This window comes from Ranitomeya variabilis, chromosome 5 (genome assembly GCF_051348905.1).
Source record: "Ranitomeya variabilis isolate aRanVar5 chromosome 5, aRanVar5.hap1, whole genome shotgun sequence".
Taxonomy (NCBI): Eukaryota; Metazoa; Chordata; class Amphibia; order Anura; family Dendrobatidae; genus Ranitomeya; species Ranitomeya variabilis.
Genome location: NC_135236.1, coordinates 655501023 through 655510252, shown reverse-complemented (window position 1 = coordinate 655510252; position 9230 = coordinate 655501023).

Below are 9230 nucleotides of genomic sequence, written 5' to 3'. Positions count from 1 at the left end.
TGTCTGCGGTCCCTCCTTCCAATTGTCCTCCACTGACCACACCAATGCTGCCTGTGTACCCCTGTAACCAATTTAAAACTGCATAGAGCCTATGTTATTATTTTAGGCCTAGGAAGTCTGTCTGCGGTCCCTCCTTCCAATTGTCCTCCACTGACCACACCAATGCTGCCTGTATACCCCTGTTGCCAAATTTATGCTGCATAGAGCCTATGTTATTATTTTAGGCCAGGGAAGTCTGTCTGCGGTCCCTCCTTCCAATTGTCCTCCACTGACCAAACCAATGCTGCCTGTGTACCCCTGCCACATCATGGAAGCTGCATAGAGCCTATGTTATTATTTTAGGCCTAGGAAGTCTGTCTGCGGTCCCTCCTTCCAATTGTCCTCCACTGACCACACCAATGCTGCCTGTGTACCCCTGTTGCCAAATTTATGCTGCATAGAGCCTATGTTATTATTTTAGGCCAAGGCAGTCTGTCTGCGGTCCCTCCTTCCAATTGTCCTCCACTCACCACACCAATGCTGCCTGTGTACCCCTGTTGCCAAAGTTATGCTGCATAGAGCCTATGTTATTATTTTAGGCCTAGGAAGTCTGTCTGCGGTCCTTCCTTCCAATTGTCCTCCACTGACCACACCAATGCTGCCTGTGTACCCCTGTAACCAATTTAAAACTGCATAGAGCCTATGTTATTATTTTAGGCCTAGGAAGTCTGTCTGCAGTCCCTCCTTCCAATTGTCCTCCACTGACCACACCAATGCTGCCTGTGTACCCCTGTAACCAATTTAAAACTGCATAGACCCAACTTTTTTAGTTAACACATACTACCTTTGTCTGTCTGCGCCCCTAAATCACGCTGTCCTCCACTGAAAAAGCTGAGCTTAAACCTTCAGGCTCTCATTGAGTATCTTTTAATGTCACACTGCAGTTGCCCTACTACTTTGGTTGGGGCCTAGTAACGGTGTCTGCCGCTCCCTGGTGTTGTCCTCCACTGAAAAAGCTGAGCTTCAACCTTCAGGCTCTCATTGAGTATTTTTTAATGTCACACTGCAGTTGCCCTACTACTTTGGTTGGGGCCTAGTAACGGTGTCTGCCGCTCCCTGGTGTTGTCCTCCACTGAAAAAGCTGAGCTTCAACCTTCAGGCTCTCATTGAGTATTTTTTAATGTCACACTGCAGTTGCCCTACTACTTTGGTTGGGGCCTAGTAACAGTGTCTGCCGCTCCTTGGTGTTCTCCTCCAGGTTTCCTGGTCTGAGCTTCAACCTTCAGGCTCTCATTGAGTATTTTTTAATGTCACACTGCAGTTGGCCTACTACTTTGGTTGGGGCCTAGTAACGGTGTCTGCCGCTCCCTGGTGTTGTCCTCCACTGAAAAAGCTGAGCTTCAACCTTCAGGCTCTCATTAAATATTTTTTAATGTCACACTGCAGTTGCCCTACTACTTTGGTTGGGGCCTAGTAACGGTGTCTGCCGCTCCTTGGTGTTCTCCTCCAGGTTTCCTTGTCTGAGCTTCAACCTTCAGGCTCTCATTGAGTATTTTTTAATGTCACACTGCAGTTGGCCTACTACTTTGGTTGGGGCCTAGTAACGGTGTCTGCCGCTCCCTGGTGTTGTCCTCCACTGAAAAAGCTGAGCTTCAACCTTCAGGCTCTCATTGAGTATTTTTTAATGTCACACTGCAGTTGCCCTACTACTTTGGTTGGGGCCTAGTAACAGTGTCTGCCGCTCCCTGGTGTTGTCCTCCACTGAATAAGCTGAGCTTCAACCTTCAGGCTCTCATTGAGTATTTTTTAATGTCACACTGCAGTTGCCCTACTACTTTGGTTGGGGCCTAGTAACGGTGTCTGCCGCTCCCTGGTGTTGTCCTCCACTGAAAAAGCTGCGCTTCAACCTTCAGGCTCTCATTGAGTATTTTTTAATGTCACACTGCAGTTGGCCTACTACTTTGGTTGGGGCCTAGTAACGGTGTCTGCCGCTCCTTGGTGTTCTCCTCCACTGAACAAAGCAGTGCCGCCTGTTTACTCCTGTTACCAATTTTGAACTTCATTTGGCCCACTTAATTACTTGGGCCTACTAACTGTGTCAGCCTCTCATTACAGTTGTCCTCCACTGAACAAAGCAATGCCGCCTGGTTAGTCCTGTTACCAATTTTGAACTGCATTTAGCCTACTTTATTCTTTGGCCCTATATCTGTGTTTCAGCAAAAAGAGGGGAGAAGCCAGCACTGCTGAAGGTCAAAACGCAATATCTAAAGTGCACATGCACATAATAAATTCTGACTGTATTTCAAATATGAGATATTTAGTAAATAATTGATCAATTCTTTGAGCTACCCCGCCACTTCACGGCAATCTCATAATGGGGCAGTCCTAACTCTACGTTTTTTATTTACATTGTGCCATTACGGCCTCCTAAATGTATAGAGAGTGAGAAAAAAAAAGGACAGACCACATTACATAACATTATATGACAAACTGTACCTGGAGCATTGACAGAATCACTCCCTTAGTGCCAGGAAGGCACAGTTAGAATTCAGTAGGTGCATATGTGTTGTGAATTTGCTTTTTGCTCCCTCTAGTGGTTACTAGTTTTTTGACTCTGGTTTTTCTGTCATTCCTTTTATCCGCACCTGGGTCGTTAGTTAGGGGTGTTGCTATATAAGCTCCCTGGACCTTCAGTTCAATGCCTGGCAACGTAGTTATCAGAGCTAGTCTGCTGTGCTCTTGTCTACTGATCCTGGTTCCAGTTATATCAGCTAAGTCTGCCTTTTGCTTTTTGCTATTTGTTTTGGTTTTGTATTTTTGTCCAGCTTGTTCCAAATCTATATCCTGACCTTTGTTGGAAGCTCTAGGGGGCTGGTGTTCTCCCCCCGGACCGTTAGACGGTTCGGGGGTTCTTGAATTTCCAGTGTGGATTTTGATAGGGTTTTTGTTGACCATATAAGTTACCTTTCTTTATTCTGCTATCAGTAAGCGGGCCTCTCTGTGCTAAACCTGGTTCATTTCTGTGTTTGTCATTTCCTCTTACCTCACCGTCATTATTTGTGGGGGGCTTCTATCCAGCTTTGGGGTCCCCTTCTCTGGAGGCAAGAAAGGTCTTTTGTTTTCCTCTACTAGGGGTAGCTAGATTCTCCGGCTGGCGCGTGTCATCTAGAATCAACGTAGGAATGATCCCCGGCTACTTCTAGTGTTGGCGTTAGGAGTAGATATATGGTCAACCCAGTTACCACTGCCCTATGAGCTGGATTTTTGTATTCTGCAGACTTCCACGTTCCTCTGAGACCCTCGCCATTGGGGTCATAACAGTTTGCCAGGCCAGTATTAAATGTTTAATGCATTGCAGAAGAGGGATTATAAGAAAGAAGATTCTGAGTTTTTTTTTTCTTCTTCTTCCCCTTTACCTCAGAGTGGCTATGCTTGCTGCAGACATGAATGTCCAGACCTTGATTACAAGTGTGGACCAGCTGGCTACTCGTGTGCAGGGCATACAAGACTATGTTATCAGAAATCCTAGGTCAGAACCTAAAATACCGATTCCTGAACTGTTTTCCGGAGACAGGTTTAAGTTTAGGAATTTCGTGAATAATTGTAAATTGTTTCTGTCCCTGAGACCCTGTTCATCTGGAGATTCTGCTCAGCAAGTAAAAATTGTTATTTCGTTCTTACGGGGCGACCCTCAGGATTGGGCTTTTTCGCTGGCGCCAGGAGATCCGGCATTGGCTGATCTTGATGCGTTTTTTCTGGCGCTCGGTTTACTTTATGAGGAACCCAATCTTGAGATTCAGGCAGAAAAGGCCTTGTTGGCTATGTCTCAGGGGCAGGACGAGGCTGAAGTGTATTGCCAAAAATTTCGGAAATGGTCCGTGCTGACACATTGGAACGAGTGTGCACTGGCCGCTAATTTTAGAAATGGCCTTTCTGAAGCCATTAAGAATGTTATGGTGGGTTTTCCCATTCCCACAGGTCTGAATGATACTATGGCACTGGCTATTCAAATTGACCGGCGGTTGCGGGAGCGCAAAACCGCAAATTCCCTCATGGTGTTGTCTGAACAGACACCTAATTCGGTGCAATGTGATAGAAAAACCGCAAATTCCCTCATGGTGTTGTCTGAACAGACACCTGATTTAATGCAATGTGATAGAATCCTGACTAGAAATGAGCGGAAAATTCATAGACGCCGGAATGGCTTGTGCTACTACTGTGGTGATTCTACACATGTTATCTCAGCATGCTCTAAACGTATAGCTAAGGTTGTTAGTCCTGTCACCGTTGGTAATTTGCAACCTAAATTTATTCTGTCTGTAACTTTGATTTGCTCACTGTCATCTTATCCTGTCATGGCGTTTGTAGATTCAGGTGCTGCCCTGAGTCTCATGGATCTCTCATTTGCTAAGCGCTGTGGTTTTACTCTTGAACCATTAGAAAATCCTATTCCTCTTAGGGGTATTGATGCTACACCATTGGCAGCAAATAAACCGCAGTATTGGACTCAGGTTACCATGTGCATGACTCCTGAACACCGCGAGGTGATACGTTTCCTGGTTTTACATAAAATGCATGATTTGGTCGTTTTAGGGCTACCATGGTTACAGACCCATAATCCAGTCCTGGACTGGAAGGCTATGTCAGTCTCAAGTTGGGGCTGTCGTGGTATTCATGGGGATTCCCTGCCTGTGTCTATTGCTTCTTCTACGCCTTCGGAAGTTCCGGAGTATTTGTCTGATTATCAGGATGTCTTCAGTGAGTCTGAGTCCAGTGCATTGCCTCCTCATAGGGACTGTGACTGTGCTATAGATTTGATCCCAGGCAGTAAATTTCCTAAGGGAAGACTGTTTAATCTGTCGGTACCTGAACATACCGCTATGCGTTCATATATCAAGGAGTCTCTGGAGAAAGGACATATTCGTCCGTCTTCTTCCCCTCTTGGTGCGGGATTCTTTTTTGTGGCAAAAAAGGACGGATCTTTGAGACCTTGTATTGATTATCGGCTTTTAAATAAGATCACTGTCAAATTTCAATATCCTTTACCGCTGTTGTCTGACTTGTTTGCCCGGATTAAGGGTGCCAAGTGGTTCACCAAGATAGACCTTCGTGGTGCGTACAACCTTGTGCGCATTAAGCAAGGTGATAAATGGAAAACCGCATTCAATACGCCCGAAGGTCATTTTGAGTACTTGGTGATGCCTTTTGGGCTCTCCAATGCGCCTTCAGTTTTTCAGTCCTTTATGCATGACATTTTCCGGAAGTATCTGGATAAATTTTTGATTGTTTATCTGGATGATATTTTGGTTTTTTCTGATAATTGGGATTCGCATGTGGAGCAGGTCAGGTTGGTCTTTAAAATTTTGCGTGAAAATTCTTTGTTTGTCAAGGGCTCAAAGTGTCTCTTTGGTGTGCAGAAGGTTCCCTTTTTGGGGTTCATTTTTTCCCCTTCTGCTGTGGAGATGGACCCAGTCAAGGTCCAAGCTATTCTTGATTGGACTCAGCCCTCGTCAGTTAAGAGTCTTCAGAAGTTCTTGGGCTTCGCTAACTTCTACCGTCGTTTTATCGCTAATTTTTCTAGCATTGTGAAACCTTTGACGGATATGACCAAGAAGGGCTCCGATGTAGCTAACTGGGCTCCTGCTGCCGTGGAGGCTTTCCAGGAGTTGAAACGCCGGTTTACTTCGGCGCCTGTTTTGTGCCAGCCTGACGTCTCACTTCCCTTTCAGGTTGAGGTGGATGCTTCGGAGATTGGGGCAGGGGCCGTTTTGTCGCAGAGAGGCCCTGGTTGCTCTGTTATGAAACCTTGTGCCTTTTTCTCTAGGAAGTTTTCGCCTGCCGAGCGAAATTATGATGTGGGCAATCGGGAGTTGTTGGCCATGAAATGGGCATTTGAGGAGTGGCGTCATTGGCTCGAGGGTGCTAAGCATCGTGTGGTGGTCTTGACTGATCACAAAAATCTGATGTATCTCGAGTCTGCTAAACGCCTTAATCCGAGACAGGCCCGCTGGTCATTGTTTTTCTCCCGCTTTGATTTTGTTGTCTCGTATTTACCAGGTTCAAAGAATGTGAAGGCCGATGCTCTTTCTAGGAGCTTTGTGCCTGATGCTCCTGGAGTCGCTGATCCTGTTGGTATTCTTAAAGATGGAGTTATCTTGTCAGCTATTTCTCCGGATCTGCGACGTGTGTTGCAGAGATTTCAGGCTGATAGGCCTGAGTCTTGTCCACCTGACAGACTGTTTGTCCCGGATAAGTGGACCAGCAGAGTCATTTCCGAGGTTCATTCCTCGGTGTTGGCAGGTCACCCGGGAATTTTTGGCACCAGAGATCTGGTGGCCAGGTCCTTTTGGTGGCCTTCCTTGTCAAGGAATGTGCGGTCATTTGTGCAGTCCTGTGGGACTTGTGCTCGAGCTAAGCCTTGCTGTTCTCGTGCCAGCGGTTTGCTCTTGCCCTTGCCTGTCCCGAAGAGACCTTGGACACATATCTCCATGGATTTCATTTCTGATCTTCCGCTATCTCAGGGCATGTCCGTTATCTGGGTGATTTGTGATCGCTTCTCCAAGATGGTCCATTTGGTTCCTTTGCCTAAGCTGCCTTCCTCTTCCGATCTGGTTCCTGTGTTTTTCCAGAACGTGGTTCGTTTGCACGGCATCCCTGAGAATATTGTGTCAGACAGAGGATCCCAGTTCGTTTCCAGATTCTGGCGATCCTTTTGTAGTAGGATGGGCATTGACTTGTCGTTTTCGTCTGCTTTCCATCCTCAGACTAATGGACAGACGGAGCGAACTAATCAGACTTTGGAGGCTTATTTGAGGTGTTTTGTCTCTGCTGATCAGGACGATTGGGTGACCTTCTTGCCGTTGGCTGAGTTTGCCCTTAATAATCGGGCTAGTTCCGCCACCTTGGTCTCGCCGTTTTTCTGCAACTCTGGTTTCCACCCTCGTTTTTCTTCGGGTCATGTGGAGCCTTCTGACTGTCCTGGGGTGGATTCTGTGGTGGATAGGTTGCAGCAGATCTGGAATCATGTGGTGGACAACTTGAAGTTGTCACAGGAGAAGGCTCAGCGCTTTGCCAACCGCCGCCGCGGTGTGGGTCCCCGACTACGCGTTGGGGATTTGGTATGGCTTTCTTCCCGCTTTGTTCCTATGAAGGTCTCCTCTCCCAAATTTAAACCTCGTTTTATTGGGCCTTACAAGATATTGGAAATCCTTAATCCTGTATCTTTTCGTCTGGATCTTCCTGTGTCGTTTGCTATTCACAATGTATTTCATAGGTCCTTGTTGCGGCGGTACATTGTGCCTGTAGTTCCTTCTGCTGAGCCTCCTGCTCCGGTGTTGGTTGAGGGCGAGTTGGAGTACGTGGTGGAGAAGATCTTGGATTCTCGCCTCTCCAGGCGGAGACTTCAGTACCTGGTCAAGTGGAAGGGCTATGGTCAGGAGGATAATTCCTGGGTGGTCGCCTCTGATGTTCATGCGGCCGATTTAGTTCGTGCCTTTCATGCCGCTCATCCTGATCGCCCTGGTGGTCGTGGTGAGGGTTCGGTGACCCCTCACTAAGGGGGGGGTACTGTTGTGAATTTGCTTTTTGCTCCCTCTAGTGGTTACTAGTTTTTTGACTCTGGTTTTTCTGTCATTCCTTTTATCCGCACCTGGGTCGTTAGTTAGGGGTGTTGCTATATAAGCTCCCTGGACCTTCAGTTCAATGCCTGGCAACGTAGTTATCAGAGCTAGTCTGCTGTGCTCTTGTCTACTGATCCTGGTTCCAGTTATATCAGCTAAGTCTGCCTTTTGCTTTTTGCTATTTGTTTTGGTTTTGTATTTTTGTCCAGCTTGTTCCAAATCTATATCCTGACCTTTGTTGGAAGCTCTAGGGGGCTGGTGTTCTCCCCCCGGACCGTTAGACGGTTCGGGGGTTCTTGAATTTCCAGTGTGGATTTTGATAGGGTTTTTGTTGACCATATAAGTTACCTTTCTTTATTCTGCTATCAGTAAGCGGGCCTCTCTGTGCTAAACCTGGTTCATTTCTGTGTTTGTCATTTCCTCTTACCTCACCGTCATTATTTGTGGGGGGCTTCTATCCAGCTTTGGGGTCCCCTTCTCTGGAGGCAAGAAAGGTCTTTTGTTTTCCTCTACTAGGGGTAGCTAGATTCTCCGGCTGGCGCGTGTCATCTAGAATCAACGTAGGAATGATCCCCGGCTACTTCTAGTGTTGGCGTTAGGAGTAGATACAGTGGGGCAAAAAAGTATTTAGTCAGTCAGCAATAGTGCAAGTTCCACCACTTAAAAAGATGAGAGGCGTCTGTAATTTACATCATAGGTAGACCTCAACTATGGGAGACAAACTGAGAAATAAAAATCCAGAAAATCACATTGTCTGTTTTTTTATCATTTTATTTGCATATTCTGGTGGAAAATAAGTATTTGGTCAGAAACAAACAATCAAGATTTCTGGCTCTCACAGACCTGTAACTTCTTCTTAAGAGTCTCCTCTTTCCTCCACTCATTACCTGTAGTAATGGCACCTGTTTAAACTTGTTATCAGTATAAAAAGACACCTGTGCACACCCTCAAACAGTCTGACTCCAAACTCCACTATGGTGAAGACCAAAGAGCTGTCAAAGGACACCAGAAACAAAATTGTAGCCCTGCACCAGGCTGGGAAGACTGAATCTGCAATAGCCAACCAGCTTGGAGTGAAGAAATCAACAGTGGGAGCAATAATTAGAAAATGGAAGACATTCAAGACCACTGATAATCTCCCTCGATCTGGGGCTCCACGCGAAATCCCACCCCGTGGGGTCAGAATGATCACAAGAACGGTGAGCAAAAATCCCAGAACCACGCGGGGGGACCTAGTGAATGAACTGCAGAGAGCTGGGACCAATGTAACAAGGCCTACCATAAGTAACACACTACGCTACCATGGACTCAGATCCTGCAGTGCCAGACGTGTCCCACTGCTTAAGCCAGTACATGTCCGGGCCCGTCTGAAGTTTGCTAGAGAGCATTTGGATGATCCAGAGGAGTTTTGGGAGAATGTCCTATGGTCTGATGAAACCAAACTGGAACTGTTTGGTAGAAACACAACTTGTCGTGTTTGGAGGAAAAAGAATACTGAGTTGCATCCATCAAACACCATACCTACTGTAAAGCATGGTGGTGGAAACATCATGCTTTGGGGCTGTTTCTCTGCAAAGGGGCCAGGACGACTGATCCGGGTACATGAAAGAATGAATGGGGCCATGTATCGTG